The sequence below is a fragment of the Nasonia vitripennis genome, chromosome 4 (genome assembly GCF_009193385.2).
Source record: "Nasonia vitripennis strain AsymCx chromosome 4, Nvit_psr_1.1, whole genome shotgun sequence".
In the NCBI taxonomy this organism is placed as follows: Eukaryota; Metazoa; Arthropoda; class Insecta; order Hymenoptera; family Pteromalidae; genus Nasonia; species Nasonia vitripennis.
This window is the reverse complement of record NC_045760.1, coordinates 25265200-25290641: the sequence shown is the minus strand read 5'-3', so window position 1 is coordinate 25290641 and position 25442 is coordinate 25265200. Positions and strand designations below refer to the sequence as shown.

The 25442-nt window shown below is 45.3% G+C and overlaps 1 protein-coding gene and 1 long non-coding RNA gene across 3 annotated transcripts in view; one reads left to right on the top strand and one right to left on the bottom strand.

The window, feature by feature from the left end:
- Positions 1 to 3561, bottom strand: part of LOC107981358 — a 37876-nt gene extending 34315 nt beyond the window's left edge. For both annotated transcript variants that reach the window (XR_004227675.2, XR_001729358.3), the window contains exon 1: positions 3306 to 3561. This is a non-coding gene — a long non-coding RNA (uncharacterized LOC107981358). The remainder of the gene's footprint in view (positions 1 to 3305) is intronic.
- The window catches only part of LOC103315356, a 144462-nt gene that overhangs the window by 32501 nt on the left and 86519 nt on the right, over positions 1 to 25442 (top strand). The gene's annotated exons all lie outside the window — the stretch shown is intronic.

Here is a 25442-nt window from a genome sequence, read left to right as displayed (position 1 = left end):
GAGACGGCGAGTATAAAACAAATTATCGATTGTCTACGAGCTATGCGGATAGCGAAGCGCGTGTGTGCCCGTGCAACCTATGGGGGGTGACATCGGTGTGTAGATACAGCCAGAGAGAAGCTGGTTTATTGGGCCGGATGGTTGCGCTGTACTGGAGAATAGTTTTGCGATGGAGATACCGGAAATTTGTTGTCAAGATCGCGAGTGGAGCCCTCAGGGCTTACGACGTTACAGCGCGTCTCGCTATACTGTTGTATAACCTTATACTCGCTTGTTGACCGAAAATTTTTCGCCAAATCGCCTCTAGATGGCGCGTGATTCAAAGTAGTAGAGGTTTATTAAAGCGATCACCGCTAGGTGGCGCGCGACCAGCGGATAATTACGTTTTCGTTATCAATTCAGCCGGCGCGTGGCGCTGTAAACCTATCGAAAAATGATCAATCATCGAAAGCTCTCAATCCGCACACCCCCTTCGCATTGATTCCCCCGCTAAAGCGACAATACGCTTCCGCGATTATTTAATCAACGGGGCTCTATTACGCCATTACGCGCAGATGCACACACACACGAGTCCGAGCTGAGGTCGGAGGGTCGAAAATTCCAAAATACCTGCGCTTGGCTATATACAGAGCCGTATACGCGTACGTGTACATACATACACACACACGGCCAGCAACGTTCGGTATTTCCGAGTTTGTCGAACTGAATTCCGTGACTCTGAATGCTCGATCGGAGAGAGCTTCGGCCGGAAAGAGAGATAGAGATGCGCCGCACACAGCATCGATTAATCCGTTGCGTGTATGGCGGCGGCTGTATACACGCACTATTGAGCGCCGGGAGAGTTTCTCCTCTTTCAAAGGATTCGCCCTTCCTTCTCCGAGCTTTTGTGCTTTTGATACGCGGCTGTATTTTTCTTGGTTCGTTCAACTGGCTCCACATACGAATTCGAAAGAATTTCGCAAAATCGTACTCTCCCGCTCCACTTTCGGCGAGCGAATTAATGAAGCGAAAATTTCAAGTTTATCGGCAAACTTGCATCGGGAACTCGATGAGCTGTCGCTGCATTTTCGGTCAACTCGAGCGTCCCCTGCTGCCGAGCAGAAATTCGTTTTAAAATGCATCCCGCGATGCGTTGATAAAATTCAGCCTCCAGATATGCAGCTCACATTAATTAGCCGAATTACAGGCCCATAAGCAACAATAATCGAGGCGACACGAGAATGAAGAGATAGACACAGTGAGAGAGACAGAGAGAAAGCCGTGAATCGCGAAAAAAGGAGAGGAAAAAATCGCGGCGGTGCACTCTTTTGGCCGCGCAGCTCTCGCGAGTGAATGACAGGTGCCGTTAATGAGGCGCGCATCTGGCTCGCGCTCGACATTGTTCATTAGTTAATGATACAGAGGTCAGAGGACGCCAACAAGGGAGATAATAAAAACGGCTGTGGAGACGAAGGAGAAGTCTGCGAAAATCCGCGGCTCATTGTCGCCTCACGGATTATAATTATGGCTGCGTCTCTCACCCAGTTTTCATTTTTTCTTTCTCTTCTTGGAACCAAGCCCTTCCGTCGCATCGGTCGGTCTAATTAGGCGACGCCCGATTTTTCGGACTGGAAAAAAATTGAACGCGCAGAGAGGTTTGTTACTCGGTTGATCGGAAACATCGACGTTAATTAATTTTCTGAGAGGCTCGATGTAATTTTTCACGCGGGTATTATCAAAGTTTATAATTGAGAGGCGACCGCAAATATTTTCGCGTGCAATGATATCTCAACGCGAGAGTCCTTTCAAAATTGATAACAAGATCCTCGCGCGTCTGGGAATTTCACATTTTCCACCAGATATTTTTTTACGAGAAGTGAGAGAGAGAATAAAACACGAGAATCTTGTGGTTTTCCCTGCTTTTTTCTTCGTCTCCCGGTTCACCAGCTCCGTAATGAGTCGCGCATTATCACGGATTTTATGTACAACTGCGGGAGATATAGTCAGCGACGAAAAAATTATTTTACGTCATTTATTTTGCATTTCTATGGGGCCGATGTTTCAAAGGGAAACATTGCAAAGCCCGCGTCTCGCGAAGAGCTCCTCTCTTTTTTTTCAAGAAAATGAGGCTCCGCTTCGTATAAACACCGCGAGGTGCATCTCGCGTTTTAAACGCGACGTTAGATCAATTTTAATCACCTAAAAAAAGAATTAACGTCAAAATTTTTTTGCCAGCTGCACCGAGTATGCAATTTATCAAAAAAGTTAAAGTGCTATCTTCCCCCACTCGAATATCTCTTCTACGCGATTTTTTTCATACCCGCTCGAAAATTCCTTATCAATCTTCCAGCGGCGAAAAGAAACTTCGCATACCGTTCGTCATCGCGGTATCCTCGTTAATCCACACTTTGACCGGCCTTTAAGTGGCTCCTGCGGCTTTTAGGAAGCTTCTAGCGGTGCAAATTAGTTACGGGTTTTCGAGCGAGCTGCGCGCTGTCGCGCGCAGCGACGTCGATTATGTCGGTGTCGGTTTTCGGACGACGGAGGTAATCTTCCGGAAATGGACTAGTGCGCGCTTCGCGGGATTTTTGTCGGGCGAAATTGCTTTTGCCGTGAAACGTGAACTTCTCCTATTCCAGAATCGATGAGCCGAAGAATACTCGCTTGTTATATTAGGTAAAATGTTGCATCAATTTATTATTGTAAATCATTATGATTAAAGCGTGAAGCGTGATAGAAGCTAACGAAAATAAAACGTAAAGCTCCGTAAATAAATAATAGCAATCAGCGCGAGGAATCGAGTCATTAAATTCCGTTGGGGTAGGTAGGTACACGCACGAGAGCAGCTGCCAGCCCCGTATACGCTCTTTTTACGCAGGAATTCGAGTCGTTCCGATGCCGCTCTGTAACGATCCAAGTTTGGAGATTCACTTAACGTCGTTTGAGAAAAAAAACTATTCTCCTCATCTCTCGTTTACATTATGCTCGGATAGCGAAAGACTGTTGAATGAACCCGCGCAATTTTCTCCCGTTGGAAATATGCACATAATCTCCATGCGTTACCTTCTGCTTCGGCGCTTCCCACTCGAAATGATGGACGTAAACTACGGGAAAAACCAGAGACTTTACACAACTCGACGCATCGCAAAATTCCCGCCAAAAGTAGCCTGAGCGCGCGCGCGCGCGTGAGATCATCGATACATCCCCCAACGACGCACACGCATACACCGCGGAACAATGCTTTGGGAGAGGTGAAAGAAATAAAGAAAGAAAGAGCAAGCAAGAAAAGGAACCAGAATACGGGCATTATGCTCCAAGGTACTCACGTCGGCTTCTCTCTCCCTCGTAAAGTGCGTTCGCTCGCGCGTCGCAGCATTAGCAGCAGCAGCAGCAGTAGTAGTATCCACGCAGCTGCTCTCTTTCATCACGCTCACACTTCTGTCCTCATCGAAAGCTTCTACATTTCTGTCTCGCTCTATGTGTGTGTACTTCTCTCTCTCTCGGTCTCTTGATCTCGGAGAAGCAAAAAGAGAGCGATCCGGTGTGCACGCTCGTCTCGTTCGGACTGGAAACTCCCCCCTCGCGCCGGCTTCATATAGCCTCCCCCACCCCTGTTTCGCGCCGGGACGAACATCCCCACCACAGAGCCAGAGGCTGCGCGCGCGAATTTCTCTCTCCTATCCGGTGCAGCTATTGTCCTTCTCTCTCTCTCTCTCTCTCACTCTTTCTCTCCTGCAACTATATCCCCTGAAATGCCGAGCGAACCTCCAGGATCCCCTGGTGGTGTGTGTGTGTGTTCGTGTGTTTTTGTATGGGTAAAAGATGTAGATGCGGCCGATCAACACCTTGGCGTCTGCGGTCTGAAAAAGGAGGTTTAGTGAAACCCGGACGTTTAGCCAGCAATTAGCCCCTCGACGCTGTGGATCTCGAAAAATCGTGTCGACGCTGTATACCATACAAAGTGTTGTCCTTATCGCACGTGTCACGAGAGTCGATGTCCACTTTGGGGTAGATCTCGGCGCGGAGATAGCCCCGACTCGCGCTAATAATTTTCGAGCTTTATTGAATTTCATCTCGCGTTCGTGCGATTCATTCGCGTTTAATCTTTCTCTCTGTCTCTCTGCCTCTCTGCGACTGCAAGCGGAAGTTTTAATGCACTTAATAGCGTGAGTCGGGGAATATTAAAAATTATTTTAAAAGTATTTCGTACTCGTTCGAGCGCGTGTTATTGCGAATACGATGAGCTGCGAAATTAAAGCCCTGATGTTTAATAATAATTCTACGTCGCGCGGTGTTTAAATGAATCGCGAGATTTTACGCGTTTGTTGTTCGATGCGGTTAATTAGAAGGTAAGCGCAGAAAGGAATCTAACGAAGGTCTTCTTCGAAGATCACAGGCCTCCGCGATCGCGACGTCATCTCGGTTTCAAGTACAAGCGTGAAAGACGCCGCTGTGAGTATAGAGAGAGAGAGAGAGAGAGAGAGAGAGAGAGAGAGAGAGAGAGAGAGAGAAACAATAGCTCGAGATCAAATATGAAACTCGGCGGGCGCAGCAGCATCGATTCAAGATCCCCGCGCGCGGGAAATTCGAAATTCACTCCTGCGCCCATAAAACTTTAACCCGGAACCACATTACTCATCGGTCTATGCACGTGCGAGTAGGTCAAGCGCGCACATACGACCTCCTCAAAAATCCATCCACCTCCGCGGCAAATAGCTTAGCTCCTTAATCATCGCGCGGCGGCGTCGCGCTAATAATTAACGCAATTCGTTATCCCATACAGAATAGGTCAACGAAAAGGCTCGCGCGCGCTCGCAGCGCCGGTGTATACAGGGGAGAAAAGGCCGAGATGCTTAATGAAAATGAGGAGAGAGAGGTGCCTTCACCTCGCGATTTTCAGCGAGCCCTATACGTACGTCGTGTATACCCCCCATAGAGGTGTGTAGGTATATCAGGGAGAAGGAGGAGGGTTGGGGGGTGGATGATGCGCGCGGGTAGGTCGTCATGGCGACGAGACGCGAGCGAGCGAGAGAGAGAGAGAGAGTGAGAGAGAGAGAGAGAGAGAGAGAGAGAGAGAGAGAGAGAGAGAGAGAGAGAAGCCCGGCATTGATCGCATAGCAGCGGCGGCGCAGCTTCGCTTGCGTATACCTGTCTCGAGCCCTCTCTCTCTCTCTCGCTCCGATGTTCAGGACCCGACGAATGTGCACTCGCCGATGGATATGGATGTCTCTGTCGCGTTTGGTGGAGGATTTTTGTCAACGCTGTGTGTGTGTGTGTGTGTGTGTGTGTGTGTATGTCTCTGTTTTTCGGTAGTTTTTGTTTTACCTACTGCTGCGCGCTGCAGCGGCAAAAGGCCGGCTCGGCTTTCAATCAGCCGTCCGTACGCTCGCGAAATTTGAATTGGATATTTAATGCTTTCGTTTGTTTGGCTATCGTTAGCTGCTTCGATTATTCTCGAGTATCGGAAGCGAGTTGCGCATACGCGTATGTATGGATGGATGTCGGTGTATGCATGTAAGAGCTGTGCGCGGTGATGGCTCGAAAGTGTGAACTTTGACCTCTGGGTCAGTATCTCGTCATCCACACACAGACGTATAAGCGTAGAGACGGCATGTAAGATTACGTTTAATTAAGGAGCCGAGACGCAGGAAATCTGAACAGCCCCGAGTGTGTATGCGGTCGTCCGCTGTTTACTCGCCAACGCCAAGTCTAACTAGTTGAAGGGGTGCAATAATTACGCTCTCGACCACTTCAGACGCACTCTTATACTCCTGATATGACTTCCTTCGTCGCGTTTGTACACAATTGTTTGCTTTTATTCGCGGCTCTCGATTAATTACACGCTGTGGCTTTGTGATACGATGATCCGTTTTCGGCGTATAATGTGCAAAGTGTGGGGGGCGGGCAGATATTAATTTCAGCAATTTATACACACACGGGTGAGAGAACGAAAACGGAGATTTATCTTATATTTATCGACGCGGTAAACTGTTGCTTATTTCTCGATGCGCTAGAAACTATTCAAAACGTTCCAGCAGCTTATTTACCCCCAGTGGATAAGAGCACGCCGAGGAGTAAATCTTAAGTCGCCGGAGCCGATGAAGATTTATCGAGCTTATTTCGATATTCATGGCGATAAGAAGTTTTACAACAAAATACTCGGAGAGTGAACTTCTAGAATGGCTGTGAATATTCGATTAAAAAAGAAAAACTTAGTCGAGGCAGCCGAGACGAAGGTCTGAGTAAGCAATTTTTGCCGTTCACTTTGTACGCTCGTAGAGTAAGCGAGAGATGAAATAAAATTAAGCATATATTAACATTCCATTGCGCTCTTAATTAGAGAAGTTCTGCGCACTTCAATAAATTATAATTAACACAATTTCTTAAGTAGCGCGCTGCAATCGATGTTGACTATATATATATACAGAGAGAGAGAGAGAGAGAGAGAGAGAGAGCCACTACACTGCGTCTTCGTCCTTCTTGGTCTAATGTACTGCTGACAATTTAAAATCAGGACTGCGCGAATTCTTGAGTTCGCCTCTTTTTCATTAACATTAATTTTTTCCCCCGGAGAAACGCTATTCAAAAGGCAGTGCGCGAGCAAGATTGATCTTTTTTTATCGAAGGTATTGATTTTTTAGCGATAATTGAATCCTGCTCGCAAAAGTGAGCGAACTGGTGATGATAAAAAGACAGTGGATGTATTCGCATTCATTAGCAGAGTTGAAACCGTTGTTAATCAATTCAAACATAAACCTAGAATATTATCAACCCAAACTGGACCAAACCTAAATCTAAAATAACATCAACCTAAGCTGATGTAAGCTAGTCTAAACCTGAATCCAAACCTATAATAAGCTTAAGCTAAAAGCTCCTTTTCTTTCCACCTCCATAGCCCTCCAACTCTCGAAACAAGTCGATACAATTCAAAATCTCCAAATCTCACCCCAAAAAACCTGTCCACCTTGAGAAGCTCCCATATCCAGAGGTGCATAAGCTCACCTCCTGAGATTCCGCGGAGCGCCACAATGCGCTTGTTTACCATTTAACCCTCGGCTCAAAGGATCCTTCATTAAGCATATAGAATTTCGAGGGAGTCTATACATACACCGTCTATATACAGGGGAGGTGAGGCGTCGGCGTCGGGTTCGTTGGCCGCAGCATCAGCAGCAGCAGCAGCAGTAGCCGAGCGTAATATTGTTGCGCGCGAGTGCGAAAAGCATATAGCACGCACATTCTCTCTCTCTCTCTCTCTCTCTCTCTCTCTCTCTCTCTCTCTCTCTCTCTCTCTCTCTTGGCCTCTATATAGGTATCCACTCAATGGACCCGGCTCCTTTATTTCCCGTAGACGAGCACGCTGCTACTGACCATATATCGACGCGCGCTACGGGGGATTTCAGAGCGAGAATTGGGTCATGCTTGCTCTCCAGGCTCGCCTCTGATATGTATACCTTTTTCTTGCGCTTCGCTCGCTCTGTAAGTGCGTTGTTTTGTTTTTGTTTTTGTTTTTCAGTTGGCTCTGTTAGGTCAGTTTTCGAAAGGGACTGCGAAACACAATTTGGGCTGCGCGCGCGTAATTTATCTGCTTTTCAACGTTCGCGCCGTGCACATCTACTCCCATTTATTTATACAATCTTTACGAGAACAATTTCTGGCGCGAACGTTACACTTTCGGAGGTATAAAAACTAAAAGGATTTTTAGGTCAAAAGGTAAGCTTTAAACCAGTTATCTCCTTCCCTCGTTGCGAAATTTATTTCCACCAGCTGCAGCCGCACACCGCTCCTCTTATATATTTGTTACGCTTTTCCACGAATTGTCCTCGCGCTGCCTCGCTGTATTATACTCGAGCACTTTTTTAATTGCGAAAGCTTGCTTATGCACTTTGGAAGCTCGAAACTGAGCAGAATTCACTTTGTCTCAGAGACGCTGACACTGATGCTGAACCGAGTCAACAGAGCTACTGCATAAAGCGCTTTTTGAATAATATAATTTTTTTTAGAGCAAACGGAGATTATTTACGTCTACGGCGATATTTCAACCCCAGAATAAGCGCAAAAAATAAAATTCCCCCATCTCCATCGGGGACAAAAGTCGAAGAGCGCACGTGTGCGTGTCGGCGAGTCTCTCTCTCTCTCTCTCTCTCTCTCTCTCTCCCCGCGAATCGGTCGCGCCCTTACCGACTGAAGCGAGCGGCGCGTCCTGCTTTTTACCGACACTTGATGAATGAGATTTTTACACCTGAGTTTTACGCTCTGACGGAGTAAGATGCGTTATGGGCACGACGCAATTTATTGGCCCGTTAAAACGTGCTTTACGATTGCGATTAATCTTCTTTATTATTGCCGGCTCCGCGAGAGCGCGAGTTTTGTACCAAAACTTTTACTCGGCTTATCCTTTTATTTTCGAATTTTCTCTCGCCGTTGGACTTTGTCGCCCGCCAGTGCGGATGCGTTTGGTGGAAAATTACGCTGCATCGATCTCCGATGGCCTATTTAAAAATTACTCGCGCTTTACACATTGCTTGGAAGCGAATGTGGGTTACATATCTCTCTGAATACGTTAAATCCCGAATGGACTTCGTCGCGTGTGAAAGCGGGATTAAATTGAATACATCGTCGAATGTTATTTATTTATTAATTTGATACGATCGGCGATTAAAAAAGCTCGTCTGAGATTTACGCCACGCTTATCGTCTGATTCTTCAGCTAATTAAAAAATTCCAAGCAGCGCTCTGATTTCCGTCCATCAATTTTTATTTCCCAAGCTCCGCGTTCACGCAAACTGCTGTATGTACATTTTTCTAAACTGAACTAGTCGCTTTTCCACCTACACTCGCTGCAAAAAGTGCACTTTTCCCTAGAACATACCATCAGCAGCAGCTGTCATTCAAGTCCCCCGCGCACGCGAACCATCAATACTATATAACGATAATAATAACAACACGTGTGTGTATGTGTGGGGCGTTTCGTTCAGCATCGCACGTCGCCGCATCAGCGGCCTACCGGCCCGTCTATATCTACAAAGTATCCGATTCGTCGAAGCGCGATCGCATCGATGCAATTTTTAATAAACCTCGTCGCTCGGCTCGTATCGGGGGGCATTTCCCGGCGCATTTCCTGCCGGGTCCCGTCTCCATTTCGGTCGGGGAGAGAGAGTTGCGCTGCACAGCTCGGACATCGTCGGAGGAAATTAACCGCGGAATGCGAATGCTGCTGCTCCTGCCTGGCCGACGTTATGCGCTCGGATAATAATTTCAGAGGCTGCCGCTGCGGCTCGTCGGAGGCGTGTATAAAGCGGCTCGTTAAATATTTTTTAATTAAACGCGAATCGATTGCAGACGCGTTCTTCGATGCGGCGAGCGGAGGAGTTAAACTGTGCGCTGTTTTTTTTTCCTCTTGTTTTCGAGGAGTTTTGGGAAAGCCGAGTGTACAATGCGCCATCTAGCGGTGGTTTTTACAAAAACTCGCTCCAACCTAGCGATTGAATTTTCAATCGTATTCGCGAGAAGTGAATGGAACAAATATACGGTATAGTCAGACAGGGCAAACCACAGGTGCGGCCAAAGTCAAAGATACCCCTTATACGTTATCGCTAAGTGTTTATCTCGCAACAAACACACCGAAAATTCAATCGCGCGGCAACTCAATAGTATTCTGACTGTTTCCTCTCCCGCTCCCATGCAGACAGCGCATACACGTGATCTGTATACACCACGCTCTCGAATCAAACTCGGCGTGTGCCAAAAATTCTCTACCACATGCCGTCTAAATTAACCTAATTACCAACTGCGCATGCAAACGCCCCTACGTATCTAATCTCGCGCGACGTGATCTTCCCGGCATTGTGCTCCTAGAACAGAAGTCGGGAACGTCACAATGAGGCGACGACTCGGTTGCAAAGTACACACACACACACACACACACGAGGGCGTCGAGACGCTCGAGGAAAAGTTATTAGCGTGTATACCTAGAGCTCATACTATACCCGCAAGAGAGAGAGAGAGAGAGAGAGAGAGAGAGAGAGAGAGAGAGAGAGAGTGAGAGGCGCAGCTATTATAAAGTTGGGGGCGATATCGCGTGTCGATGACGCCTATACGCGTTTTCCAAACATTTGGGGGCAGGGGCGAGTAATATACACGCGGAGCCTCTGTTTTGTTGCTGCAGTGCACACAGTTTAGGGTAGGTCTGCCAGCATTGTTCCGATAGACACAAAACAGTCGAGACGCGCACAAAGTGACTGCGTTGCATCCGCTTTGGATATGGAAGAGGCAAATATGAGAGAGAGAGAGAGAGAGAGAGAGAGAGAGAGAGAGAGAGACCTGTTCCCCCGTAGAACACACACACACATACACACACAGCGAACGTATACCTGGGGTACGGGAAATGGAGAAATGCGCGAGAACCGAGAAAAGGGTGAGTGAGAGAGAGAAGAGAGAGAGAGAGAGAGAGAGCCGGGCCAGCGAAACGAAGGGTCTCTCTCTCACTCTCTTGGAGCGAGAATCACGGCGCGCTATCAGAGAGTGGCTATTGTCTACGGAGCTAATCAAAACCATCCCTTTCAGCGGAACCGTAGTACGCGCCCGCGCGAGCGGCTCTGTATGTATATACGGGCCCTTTGCGAATTCTCTCTCTCTCTCTCTCTTTCTCTCTCTCTCTCTCTCTCTTTCTCTCTCTCTCTCTCTCTCTCTCTCACCCTCTATCTTATTTTTCCTCCTGTCTCTCTCTTTTTCTGAATCTCTTTGTTTTTCTCTATCTCGCGCGCGCGAGGCTTCTTTCTCATTGCGGCGGCGGCCTGCGGTGTGGCAGAGATGAGTCGGAGCTCTAATAAGTAGTGCGAGTCCGCGAGCGCTCGGCCGGGCTCGTGATAAACATTTCTGACGGAAGCCTGTAAACGCGCGGGCTTTTCGCATGTCTCGCGCGAGTGAGCGAGCGAGAGGAGTTGCCAGGTATCAGGAACAAAAGGCTTGATGTTTCATTTTATGAGGGCGCATGTGTGTGTGTATAGTGTGCTAGATGGGGGGGGGGACTGTGCGTAGAGAGGAACGACAGTGTACTTATCGGGAGAAAAGTGTGTGGTTTTGGAAAAAATACGTGTTGATTGAAATAGGAAAAAGGTCCTAATAGTAAGCTTGGGCAAAAGTGATCAGTTACAATCGAAATACTTTGCGCTCAGTGTACACAAATTTTTCTCTAATCCATAAAGTCACGTGTCATCTCGCTCATTTCACTCCAAGCAAAAATTAATCAAACAATTCCGGACTGCGCGCTTGAAGGCATCAAAATAGTCGCTCGCGGTCAACCCACGGAATTTCCCACAACAACATGCAGCAAATGTGGAATCACGCGCTTTTGTACTTAAGGTGCGTGCCGAGGCTACACTGCAGCATCAGAAGTCATAACCAAGATAGACCGCTTCGGGCAACAATCCCTCATGCGCCGGCTCTCTCTCTCTCTCTCTCTCTCTCGCTCTCTCTGCCGCGCCCGAGTCCCTCCCATGAGATTCGGTAATAGATTTATTGGCTACTCGCTGCGCCCGCTGATATATATATACGGCTTGAATCAGAAGCACACGCCGCGAGAGAGACGCAGTGGTGGATTGTAAGAGTGATATAGCGGTGTAGCTCTTTTTTGTTTTGCTGCTTGATTTTTATTCAATTTCGCGATGCAGGTCAAATGCAAAATAAAAAGAATTAAATAAGTCTCCAGGATCTTCTGTCGGAATCGTTGAAATATTCAAACGAGACGCCTTCAGAGTCAAGATTCTAAAAACAGCCTGACTCGAATTTACGAGTCTCCGAACTGTCCCCATAACCCTACATTCTTCAAAATTACGCCTCGAAACGTAAAAACAGCCCTTACACTCATACAAACATTCGCTACTGCTCCACATGTAAGTTTGATGTATTTCTCCTCAAGAAGCCAAGTTGGCCCGCGTAGCTCTTCGCAATTTTTCTCTCCCTCGGCATACGCTTTATTAAATTACGGTTATAGCCGGCTCGGATACGGGCCGCGTGTCGCGTACATACACCCACACTGCGATAAGTGTAAGGCTAAGTACTTGAACCGCGTTATCCTGGCGAGATTTATGGAGATTGTCGCGAAGCGTCATTGCGGACGATTGAGCGTTATCTATATTTTTTCCGTTTTTTTGGTATAGTAGACCGATGCTGCGCAAGTCTTGGGAAATTGGCCGGTAAATTATTGGATGCGCGTGTGTGGGAAGAGTTATTGTGCAGAGCTCACATCAGTCGAATTGTTTTTTCATGGAACACGCTTCGATTATAGGATAGTTTTATTGCCGCTGGGAGTGAACTGTGTAATCGATTGATATTGCGCTATAATCGGATATGAAGACGATTTAGTAGTGAAATGAACATTAACCTATAACCTCTAACCATACGTTACCAACCGCAGGTCAAAAAATTCCGTGGGAAATTCAAACTTCGAAATACGAAGCCTCATGAATCCTCGATAGTTAAGAATCTCCGTGGATTCAGCCTTTCCACCTCTATCGGATATACACATACAAGCGTCTGTCGGACATCGACCAGACTAACTCACCGCCATCTCTCTCCCTCAATGCAGCAGAGCGACTACTATGACGACGACGCTGCGGGCGTGGTTGGCGCTGCAGTATAAACGTCATCGGCAGCGCGCACTAGACGTCAGTCGCACGACGCGACCAAATTTGCATGACGCGCTCGCGCACTTATTATTGCCACCGCTGCCGCCTGTGCAGTCGCCGCCGATACACTGGCCAATTGTCAGCCTCGGCTCTGCTAAACTGGAGACCAAGTTCTCGTTTTATGGACTGCACTTTTTCTCTAGAGCACTGGGTTCATTCTAGTTCTAGCTTGTATACAGGTAAACAATGCTATCTAAACGTAAAAAACACTTCCAGTGAATATAAAAATATATCCAGAGTTGAAAATTTCAACTCGTCGGAGCAGTTTTTCTGTTTTTCAGCAGCGAAACCCGAAAAAAAGCGACGACTGCAGCGGTGCAGCGCAAAACTCGAGCTCATTCATGCACTAAATGCAGCGGCAAAAGAAGCAGTGGCGAAAAAAGTACGCTCGCGTAAAATCGAATTCCTTTCATTCAATTCGGAGCTCGTTCTTCAGACATTCATTCGTCGCTGTTTCTCTCTCTCTCTCTCTCTCTCTCTCTCTCTCCCTCTCTCTCTCTCTCTCTCTCTCTCTCTCTCTTCTGTGCACACGGATCAAACGAGCGGTGTAATTCCGCGCTCGCAGCGCGGCAGCCGAAACAAAACCCGAAAAAGCCGAGAGAGCCGACGGAAACGCGACAAGCAATAGCAGCGGGATAACTCTAAAGTCGATGACACGGATCGCAAGTGCCCCCATTGTTTTCGCGGAACACCCTTTCGAGTATCGGAAGTCGCGGGGTATAAAAAACGAGAGAGAGCGAAAGAGAGAAAGAGGGGCGCGAGTAGTATAGTAGTAGGGAGTAGAAGCCTGAATATATAGGCGCGGCCTCGGCGACTTTTTAATATCCAGGGATGATCTGTAGCTGCCGGGATGCTTCGTCAGCCGTTGTCATTGTTATCACCGGATCTCTTCGGGACAATGACAATTTTTCTGGTTTTATTCTCCCGCCCCTTCCCGACGTCTGCCGTAGTATTATCGTACGCTTTCTCTCCTTTCGTTCTCTGTCTCTCTCTTTCTCCTAGTGCGCGCTCGGCTATCTCTGCGCCACTTGTGCGCGACTACGACTGTATACGCTTTTGCTCCCACTGCGCGATTTTTTTTTTTCGTTCTCTATATGCGGAGAGAGACAGATCCTTGCGGAACGCGCGGTTTCTTTTTCTGTGGCGCAAAAGTTCCTGTGGAGAGACCGCGGAGCTTTGCTTGAATATTTCGGATTTTGGCTGGAATGAGTGGGACGGAGTCTGCGGGTGAAATGAAACGGAGCTGATGGATTTTTAATGCATCGCTTTTTGTACTTAGTCATGTACTCATGTGCTAAAAGTTTGAGCGCAAAATTCAAAGGTGCGTGATAAGTCTTTTACTAGCGACTTTAGACGCACTTCGTGCGCAGTTATAGCAAGTAGCAGGCCGAACAAGTTAGTCTTAGCATGAGTGGCACAGCACTATATCTAGACTCGACGCAAGTATTCTTCATGAGGGAAATGGAAAAAGTACCCGAAAAATATCTGATTCGAACGATTTATCTAAGTACTAAAGTCCTTTAAGACTTGAAAGCCTATTTTTTTTCTTTTAGAAAAATTGTTATTTGAGATTTAGGATATTTAAAGATTATCAAAAAACATGCAAATAAAGTGTAAAAAGCTTTTAATACAACTGACGAAAATTTTGTGAAATGAGATTACTTAGTATCAATTTTATTTAAAAAAATCGTGAATATGACTCATTTTTGTATTTTCAATAATAATTGATAATATAGTATATAAAACATACTTATGTTATTTAATATTTGTAGTCATTTTGTAGTAGCTTCCTTTGTGCCTTTAGTTTTGTAAAAAATAAAGGCACAAAGGAAGCATTATATCATATAACAAACATTATATATAATAAATTAGATAAAAGTAAGCCAATAGCTATAAGTTTTTTGGATCTCTCAAAAGCATTTGATACTGTAAATCACAAAATTTTGTTGGATAAACTTTATAATTATGGTATTAGGGGAATAGCATTTAAATTAATTAGGAGTTACTTAACTAATAGGTGCCAAAGAGTTAAACTGAAAGATGTCGTAAGCAGTTATGAGGCTCTTGATACAGGGGTGCCACAAGGAACTATATTAGGTCCACTATTTTTTATTTTATACGTCAATGATCTCTTGATAAATATGACAAAAGAAACAATCATATCCTATGCTGATGACACAGCTGTAATATCAACTGATGATAACTGGAGTAATGTTGAAATCAAGATGAACGACTACTTAAGTAACATATCGGTCTGGCTTGCACAAAATAAATTATCCTTAAACATTGACAAAACGGTATATATGACTTTTGGTAATTATATTGATAGTGTCCCAAGAAACTTTACATGTCAAATAGAGGGAAAGGTCTTGAAAAGGGTGGAACACTGTAAATACTTGGGTATAATCTTCGATTTCAACATGAAATGGAAACAACATATAGAATATTTAATAAATAAAACTAAATATTTAGTGTTTGTATTTTATAAGCTAAGAACATTCATGGAAACACATACATTATTAATGATATACTATGCATTCTTTCACAGTGTTATAAATTATGGAATAATAGCATGGGGGGGGGGAGCGTATAATAACAACTTGAACATATTACAAAGTAGATTGCTAAAAATAATAAGTAACAAAAAATTCATGACTCATAACAAACCTCTAAGCTTAAGACAATTGTTTGCGTTTGAATCCATAGTGTTCCACTATAATGATATGAAAAACAGGTTCTTGACATCGAATAGCGTAACAAGGAAAAAGTTGATACAGATACCACAAAGAACTAAAACTGTAAGCCAAAAAAACAGCTATATAAAGGCTGTTGGTGTATTCAATGATCTTCCAAACGAGCTAAAGACTTTAAACAAATATGAAACAGCGAAAAGTAAAATAAAGGAATGGATTAGGATGAATGAATGATATGCTAAAATACTAGGGATGAATATTTAGGTTCTATTTAAAAATTAAATTGTAAGAGGATCTCTTGTAATGGGAAAAGTGTTATAATAAAGGAATTGTAATTAGTATTAAGTTTTAGTAGATAAGAGTGGCCAGTCCTGCCAACAGGTACCTGCGAGTACCTCTGTGGGATTTACTGGTGCATTGCGGAGTGTAAGTCACTATTGTAATTCACTAGTGTAAATTTTCTGGCTAAATAAATAAATAAATAAATAAATAAATAAAAATGTTTATATGGAGGTGTTATATATACATAACTACAGCTTTTTTTCTCAAGGGATGTAGAAAGAACCATACATTCACTTATTCTACAAATGTGTAATAAAAATTAATACATCTTGTGGAAATTCAATAATCTGATTGATTATGTGTAATATGAAAAGTTGTCTTTTTATGCGAACATTAAATGCATTTATAACAAAGACATAGACAAGACTAAGACATAAGAAATTAAGACGTTTTTACTATCACCTCTGATAGTATTAATTTTGACAACATTTTTTAACAGTAATTGCAATTACAATTTGGTTTTTTAAATACAAGTTTGTTCGCAGACTCGCATTCTACCATGGAGTTTGCGCGTTCGGCGAGATGCGAAACTCGTCGCTAAAGAGCGACTTCTGTGAGCCTAACTTAACTTCGGCAAAGGCCGCATTACACTACGATATTTTCAAATCGTTCGAATCAGATATTTTTCGTGTCGAGTGTACATGGAACTTGAGTTTGATTTAGACTTGCAACAGTGTTTTTAAAGTAAAAAAGTTTGGCACACGAGTAAATTCAAATTTAGAGATTCTCGTGACAATATAACGAAATACATCCCTTTTTATCACATTTTCTCAATAATCACTTTTTGAGGTTAGGAATTCAAACATACGCAGATATTCAGCGGTAAAATGAGCAGCCAATCAGATAGCGTGTAGAATGATTACCATGTCTTTTTTAGACTAGGACTCGGATAGCATATATAGCAGTATAGCTTCTTTCTTAACTTTGCTGGGTGAACGACTTGCTCACAAGAGTCAGGTGCAGACTATCCTTTATGGTATAAAAGTGATTTTTTTTTATTTAGAAAGTATTTTCCTTGAAGTTAAAAATTCATGCATACAAGTGTTATAGGTTATGTTATAGGTTGTGTAGTAAAATTCTAAATATCCGTATAACTATTTGAAAATAAGATACCTTTCTAATATCTCATTTTATTTCAAGTATAGCTTTACTTATCGTTATTATAAATTTTTAAATACAAATTCGAATTTAAAAACGAACTGTCAAATGCACATTTTTTCAACTGACATATCGGATGGTAAATATGATCCCATGAAGATGAATCGATCAAAACTGTTAGGTAGGATGTGACAACATTTCTGAATATTTAACTCTGATTCAAATTATGTGATAAATCAAATGATCTTTTGAACAGCGTAATTTGTATCACATAGAGCATCATATGATTAATCATATGTTTTTTTGATTTTCACTGGGCTTGAAAGTTCAAGCGTGAAATTTAAATGTAAGCTTTTCATATTACTACTAAATAAAGTTTTCTTTATTTTTAAAATACCAGTTATAAAATCGAGCCCAAAACAATCCAACAATTCTCCGAACCTCCTCCATAGGCGCAAACATACGAAACTCTGGCGCTTTTCACGAAAAAAAGGCAGCCAGGATGTTTCAGCGTTTTTCTCCACTTCCCGACAAAAGGCGAACTGCATTAGGCGCATCGCGCGTCCTCTCGCATTTTCTCTCTCTCCCTCTCTCTCTCTCTCTCTCTCTCTCTCTCTCTCTCTCTCTCTGTCTCTCGCGACCGGGTACGGAAATGTCCAGCGAGATAGCCACTCGTAACGTACAATAGCCGATTCTCGTTTTGGTAAAGTCGAACGCGCGGCCGACTGCTAGCTATTTTCGCTCTCTCTCTCTCTCTCCGCATTTGTCTCTCTCTCGCTCTTTCCGCGCGCTCGCACCCCTTTATGCGTTCGTCTCACTCCATTCTCGTTTACGATAGCGAAAGCGCAGGGCGGCTGGTATCGCTACTTTTGCCAAGTGAGCGACTTCCGCCTTGCGGCTGCTCCCGCCACAATGGATGCTAAATTCAAAAGTACCCGCACCGAAAATCTTTCGCATGCGAGATTCGCGCGGATTTGCGTGACTCGAGCTCTCTCTCCGTTGTGTGCAGGAGTGTGCGCCTCTCGCCTTTTATTCTCTGCCTCCGGGCCGTTTTCCTCCGGCGCTTTCCCTCTCGCCGCACTGTGTATAGACTGTCTTTTCTGCGAGGGGGTCGTGGACTGGCTTTCGTTGTTGCTCCTGTTTCTAGCCTCGGGAGTTTTTCGACACGAGGAGAAATTGTTTATTCATCCATTATTTCGCGCGCTTTTTCAAAGCTAATGAGAGACGCGTCTGCTCTCAACGGCTCTTTCAATTAATCGCCAGCCACGCAACGAAAATAATAATCGTGTACAGGGAAAAGACAGTGTCGCCGAAGGAAAAGCTGGCCGCAAGCAGCATCGAAAAGACCTCGGGAACAAGCGGCCGGCGGGGGCCGCAAGAAATGAAATGGAGCAAAAGCGAGTCGGCGACGGTCTGTCAACGACAGCCAATTGATAATGATTTATAGGAAACTGATATCGGCTCAGCGATTTCGGTGGGTTTTGTGATTTGGAAAACACGTTGGCTGGACGACGACCGAGCAACGACAACGCACACGCCGACGACTAGGACGCGATCGTTGAACCAATGTCCAATATCCTGCAGTTTTCACCGTCGGACTCGACCGCAAAACCCCCGAGCTTTAATTCGCCGCTCGGAGCTTATTACGCGAGAGACGTGTGCTTGAATTTTCACCGAGGTGGGAATACGTAATTATTAGGGACACTGCATATTCGTGCTTTCCATATTACCGAAATTCATGGACGTATTATGAACGAAATTATTATTTAGTAGCTCAGCGGCAACGTACGGGTGAGCCCTTTCGCCGCGAGAGAGCCGAGATAACTCGTCTGGAATGTGCCGAGATCATGAATAATCCAAGCTCGAAAAGGTTCGTTTACATTCGATTCTAATAACTTGCAAAGTTCAAACTATAGGCTTTAAATGAACGTAGCGTTGCAAGCACCGCTTTGGAAAATTCTGAGCGGTCATAACAGCAGCTTTTTACGCATAGAACAGGCTTATTCGCAAGCTTGCGCGCGCGGCATCGGGTTTGCCTAACAGCCGCGCGTGAAACCAGCAAATTGATCGTTAAACGTCGGAGCTGTTAAATTAACCGCCATCTACTCAGCTGCTAATAAAGTGGCCGCCATTCGCCTCCGCCCCTCCTTCTCTTGCTGACCGTAGCATCACGCGGATATACACACCTATACAAAGGGCTAAAGTGGCGCAGTAAACCGCGCGGGGCTATGACTTAACCTGGCCATTTTCATTTAGCTATTCTTGCGCCGATACGTCGATGGCGAGTCGCTGAATGATCGAGTTGGCCGAGCTTTACCAGAGCTTGCAACAAAATACAAATCAGCCGATAAAAATCGAGAAATCAGTGACTGCAGCGTAAAATCATTCATCGGCAGCAACTCCTCCGAAATAACGCTCGAGCAAAAAGACGTGTATATATATACCTGAAAGCTCACAGTGCAAAAGAGGCGAGGCGAACAAGGCCGGGCGGGCGCGCGACTTGTCTTTCTCGCAGCTGCTGCGCCACTAGTAAGTTGAAAAGCTCGTTAAGCCGGCACGCAAGGTCTGCCCTCTCTCCCCCTAAGTGATCTCGTATACAACGAGATTTTATGGAAAGTGCATCTGGTCTCTCGCTCTCTCGTTGCTTAGAGCTCTGCCTTGTATACATACACACACCAGTAGCTCTCGGCTCGCTGCTCGGCTCTCACTCTCCTGAGTGCCTTTCCTCCGAGCTTGCGACTCGAGCGACGCGAGTCGATTAACGATTGCTTTAATACGTTACGCACTGTTGCCTCGAGTTTTAAATATTTTCGGCGACGCTGCTCTCGAAGGGCTGGGGAGTAGAACTTATGAGCGTGGATTTTTTCTTTTTCGTGCGCTGATGGGAGATTTTAAGGTTTTAATAATTAGCCGGGAGGAATTTGGAAACGGTATTTGGCTTCGATATATCGATTGGTCGTTGGAGTCAGTGATGGAAGAGGATGTTGAACTGTAACGCTTCGTACTTTTCTACAAAGATCTCCTTCAGATAAACTTCACAACAAAACTTTCTCTTTTCCAAATGGCGAAGCAAACTGACCCACAAAAATAATTTGTTCTTATTCCTTTCTGAAGCCACAGGTAATAATAATCATCCATAACCAACCGAATGACACGTACGTGACCACGACCGATGCGTATCGCGTTGATTTCGAGTCCTGACGGTACCCGTCGATCCTCGTTAAAGATCGTCAGCGGTCTACCGCGTTATGGCTGCCATCACGAGCCGCATAACCGACTCCTTCGCGCGATTGTCTCTGAAATATTCAGGGCAATCCAGTTCCCCATACCCTTGCATCTTCTTCGTGCCTGACCTTCGCTGCAGTGTATACGCAAGGTATATTCAGACTCGTCCTTTATTTATGTAGGCGGATCCGCGGACGGGTTCAGGACGATTAATTTGCATTAGCGTTGCGTAGACTGATTCGATTTCCGAGCGAGACGTGTCGCGATGTGCTTAGGACAGGGTTTTGTTCGGGTATGACGGAGTTAATCGCTTGATATTATACGCTGTACTGGCTTTCTTGTGGCGGAAGTGACCTGACGTCAAAAGCTATCGATGGAAAAGGAGAAACTCTTGCGAGGAAATGGGATATCGCATGGGGCATTTGTAGAGTAACTCGAGTATGCTATAGGCTCGATGTTGTAAGTATCAAGTCAAAGAGAGTAAAAGTTTAAAGTCGACTCTCGTCATATGTATACGTATCGAAGAAAACAAATCGAAGACTAAGCCAGCCGCATAATCATAAATTCGGCATAGAGCAAAGGATACTCCAGTCTCGTCCGGATCATCCTCGCCTCCTCCAAATTACGCATCTCACCCTCGCGTGTGTATCGCCGAAGGCAAATAAAAGCGGATACTCTCTCTCTCTCTCTCTCTCTCTCTCTCTCTCTCTCTCTCTCTCTCTTGCTCTCGTGTTTCCCCATACTGCGATGAAAAGTCGCGTTGGGCTGAAATTCGGGGAAAAGACCGAAGACGGAATCCAATAAGACGGTCCCGACTGCCGTCGTAAAACAGGACAAACAAATTTCGAGCCTCGGCTCGGATGTTATACGGCCGTATTGGTCGCGTCGCCGCAGACATGCGAGCGTGAGACAACAGAGAGGCGACGTGTTGTCAAAACTGAGACGTCTGGCCTTTGTTTTTTACGGCGAATCATTATTCTTTTTCGCTGCGCATAATCGATCGAAGATTCTTTTGTCATCGAATGTATTGTATCAAGTTTGCCCCGCAAGTTTTAACAAGCTCGGGCCAACTTTTTTCTCGCGGAAGCCTGACAATAAGCGACAAAAAGTTTTCGCGTGCCATTGTGTCCGTATAGCATTATTAAACATTTATCGTTGTGTAACGAAAGAAAGCTGGAAGAAAGTATCATAGCTTCTCGGGATAAAAAATAATCAGACGGAAGTGATAGCTCGAGTCACGCTGCTCCCACTCCTCGTATCCCGAAGCTCTCGTCTTTTCTCTCGGTTTCCTGCTCCGAGACGACCTTCGTGGCCCTAAGCCGTCGGTTTAACTCGGCACCTGGTGCATCTTCCCGCGGGACAGCGCCGCTTGCTTATTCTTAACGCGACGCCCCTAATCTTACCCATCTCGCTCTCATTCTTTTCTATTACATATCTTTTTAAACAAGTCTGCGTTTCTTCGCTGCACGCTTGTTATTTCGCTTCGCCTGTTTCGACGGGATAAACGAATTTCGCGGAGTTTCTGCAAGTTTTCTCGATAAGGGCTCGAGGCGATCATACTTCTCGCTGTATTACTTACTTCGTTTTAATATCCTTGCGGTGTGAAGCGTAATTAGGGCTTTAAGATTTTATCTGATTTATGGTAGGATTTTAAATAAGGAATGGAAATCACTGGAGAACCTTTCGAACCTTCGGTTTTTGCTATTTTTTGGGGAGGGAAATTAAAAAACCATAATTAATTCCATAATAAAATGTCAAAAAAATGGGAAATTCGCAGGTTTTAACCACCATCCAAACATCTACATTGTCTACAAATATTCTACCAAAATTCGAGCTTGAAATTCAAATATTTGAATAAACGTAATAAAAGAGGAAATTCAGTACTCCTTATTTTCACGCAAATCTCTCAGTGTCTCCTCATAAAAACTTTTCTCACGCGCATTTCGCCTGCCCGAGATGATCCCTGGAGTAGGGTCGCTGCACCTGTGCGACTCCCCGCTTCCGGTTCCAGTATTCCGACGATTTATGGCCTGTCTCGCGGATGAGACTCGTCTCGGGATACATATCTTCCTCAGATGAGTCTCGAAATCGGGAGGAATCGTTGTAGTGGATTTGTCGATTCTAGGCACGTGTAACTAAGAAGCGAATTCCTCGGAGGCTACGAAGTATTACTGGAAAATTAATGGAATCTCTCGTTAAATTTTTCAACGTAACCTGGAAAATGTTTACTAAAAAGCACACTTTCTTCAAAAGTCGTTGGAAAGTCTCGTTCTCTTTAAGAACCAGTTCATCCCGAGTAACGCTCACTGGAAAAGCCTTTAAGTCCCGGAAATTCAAATCACTCTAAAATTTTTCGAAATGAATGGTTCAAGCTGAATTTCCATCTTTATCGTCAGTTACGTCCTATCACATTTTACGATAATCGCGTCATAAAACCACTGAAACTTTTACGCGCAATAACTCAAATTCAACTTTTGACTTTCTCTGCCGCATTGACTCCGTATCTAGATAAAGCGAAAAAGAAAAGAAAAATCGAATCCACTCTAATTTTAAAACATCCTCAAGCTCGCCTGAAAAATTCGAATCGAACGTAGGCGAGCTTGCGCAACAAAACGAAAGCTCCGAGATGCGCCAGACTAGAAAGCTCTTCGCCATCCAAAAAAGATCCGGAAGTAAGACTCGGGTATCTATACAGAGCCGCAGCCAGTCACGGGTAAGGTTCTAAAATTGAAGGCGGCTGCGTGCAGAAAAGCATCGAAGCCAGCCTTACAGCTAAAATAATAAAATAGAAACGAGAGAGAGATAGAGCGAGAGCTCGCGCTGCAGTCGAACCGCGACTTTCCTAGCTTATATAGAGTTCTCGCTCGGCTAGACTGTCTATATAGACTCTCTGTAGTCGTCCGAGCCAATGGGAGCCTGGCGCTCGGTCGGGTTGGAGCTTTCACGGGTTTCTGGGTGGAGCTTGCGACTACCGCAAGCTCCACCCCGGAGCGACTCAGGTGCCTCGCGGCCCAGGTAAGTCGCGGAGTCGGCGCAACAGACGACGTTCGCCATTCGACGAGCTTTCTTTTTGTGCTTGAAGGGTTGGTGGGGATTTTTTTGGTTTATTTTTGCACCCTCGAGCTTTTCGATAGCGGATTTCCCTGCCGTGGGAGTGGCGTGGCTGGGTTGTGGAGCTTTCGCAGCGGAAAAGCTCGTCCGGTAATCACGTGATTTGAGTGATGATGAGGACGGATTTACGAGGTTTTCTAGCTCACCGATTTTTTAATTGTTCGGGTAGTTGATGGGAATTACAGAGCTAGAGCTTAACGTACAGGGTGTAACTTTGTCAAGAGGTATAAAGATGTCAAGGGATTTGGCTAAATTACCCTGGAACACGCCAACGTCGTGATTATCAGGCCGATAAAACACACTGAATCATTTACTCTGAAATGCCGGTTATACACCGTGAACGTAACATTTACTCGACTTTAGAACCACTTATGGTTACGGGGCCTATGGCAGCAAGTATTTATTAGCAATATTACTTAGGCCATCAGCGGTCTCGCTGGTTTCTCCATTAAAATAAATCTGAAGTCCACAACGTTCACGATGATGGCCCAAATGGCGATGAATAACAATGCTTCTATCTTCCACTCGACAATCTTCAATAAGATTTCATGCATTCACAAAGCTTGATAACTAACGAATCCTCTCGCTAAACAATTGCACAACAGGCTCGAACAGATCGACACCTGCTAATAAGACTGAATCACCCTTAATAACAAAAGAAACCTACAATGTCTCCTCAACCTTTTTGGAATAAAAGCCATCTCCATAGAAAACACATTCGAAACGACTCCAGCCCCACAATACCCATCTACTCATCGCGACAATCAATCGGTCCGCGCCGATTCCCATCAGCGGCAGCACCAACCGATGAATGGCGCGAAATGGCATCAGCAAAGCAACTACCAACAGACAAAACCCTAACGGAAACAACGGAACCATCGGAAAACAAAACCTACGGCTGCACAGAGAGAAAGAATCCTACCGAGCGTAAAGTGTCTCTGCTCGACGAGTAGCGCAAGCTCGGCATTAAAAAATTGATCAGTCGTCGCAGTCGTCGTCGTCTCATCGAGCACTTCAAACGTCACGTCAGAGGAAAATCCATTCTCTCCCTGGGGCACAATAAGAATGGCATGAGCCAATGCACAAAGCTCCCGCTCGCATTCGATGCGACAATTAAGCTCGATGGAGCTTGCAGTAGCGAGAGAGAGAGAGAGAGAGAGAGAGAACGCGTATACGTGGAGGGACGGATATCGGGCTGTCGCTTTGTACTTCAGATGCGTTAATAAGCTCGCGCTTGAATTGTTAATGAAGTAGGCCAGAGCCAGTGAACTACATACCGTGTTTTGTTCCTGTTGTTCGTCGCCGTCGTTGTTCCTCTTTTTTTCGTCAGGCTACGCGGAGCGGTGATATTCGGCGAGACGGTGAATTCAATGAGGGGCTGGCTTCGATGTGATTTTCCAGTTGTTAGCGAGCTCTTGCTTTTTCGATGAGCGAACAACTTTTCATCAACATTCTCTTGGCGAGGCAGCGCTAAATAAAACGAAAACGAGCTTGCATAACGAGCGAAAGCACGACGCGCGCGTGTATCGGAATATTTTCATATTTCCAATAGTTCCGCCAATTTCCGAGCTTGCGGCAAACAAACAACAAGCGCGTCGGCTAAATTCCTTTGTAATTACAAGGTAAATTCTACAATAAACCTCGTGGAATTACGTGAAAAATCATACTGAATATCGTCGCCGCTGTATTTAAAGCCTCGCCGCATTGTGGTACCCACGCTATCTCGCCGTGAGCTACTTTCGGAGCTTGCAGTTTCAATAAAAAGCGTCGCGTCGTTTTTCAAATCAAGAACTTTTTTATTTCCTCGTCAATATTTTTTCAACAAACATCCCTCTTTCAGCGCAGCCATTAAACATACATGCCACGAGTCTGACCAAAGTCTGACCGTCTCCACTGCGTGTATTCCACGTCTCTCCCTCTCTCTCTCTCTCTCTCTCTCTCTCTCTCTCTCTCTCTCTCTTTCTCGGCATTCCGTCGACGTGTGTGTAAGCGGCTCTAAAAAAGGCCCGGCACGTTGCGTCGTATATTTTTCGGCCGAGCGTATTTACGACTCCGAGGAGGGCGGGGCCGCCCTCACTTAGGCGCCGGCGCTGCTGCAACTTTCATGGGCCGAGATGGCCGTCGGGTCGACGGCCCCGACGAGAGGAAGAGAGAGAGAGGAGCTTTATACACGTGTGTGTACATATGTGCACCTGCGAGGAGACGCGGAGAACAATGACAGGCTTACAGGAGCTTGAGGGATCGATCGTTTTGAGGTCGAGTTGGTGTTGACTTGATGCTGCTAGAGGAGAAGATCGAGGTGTGAATGT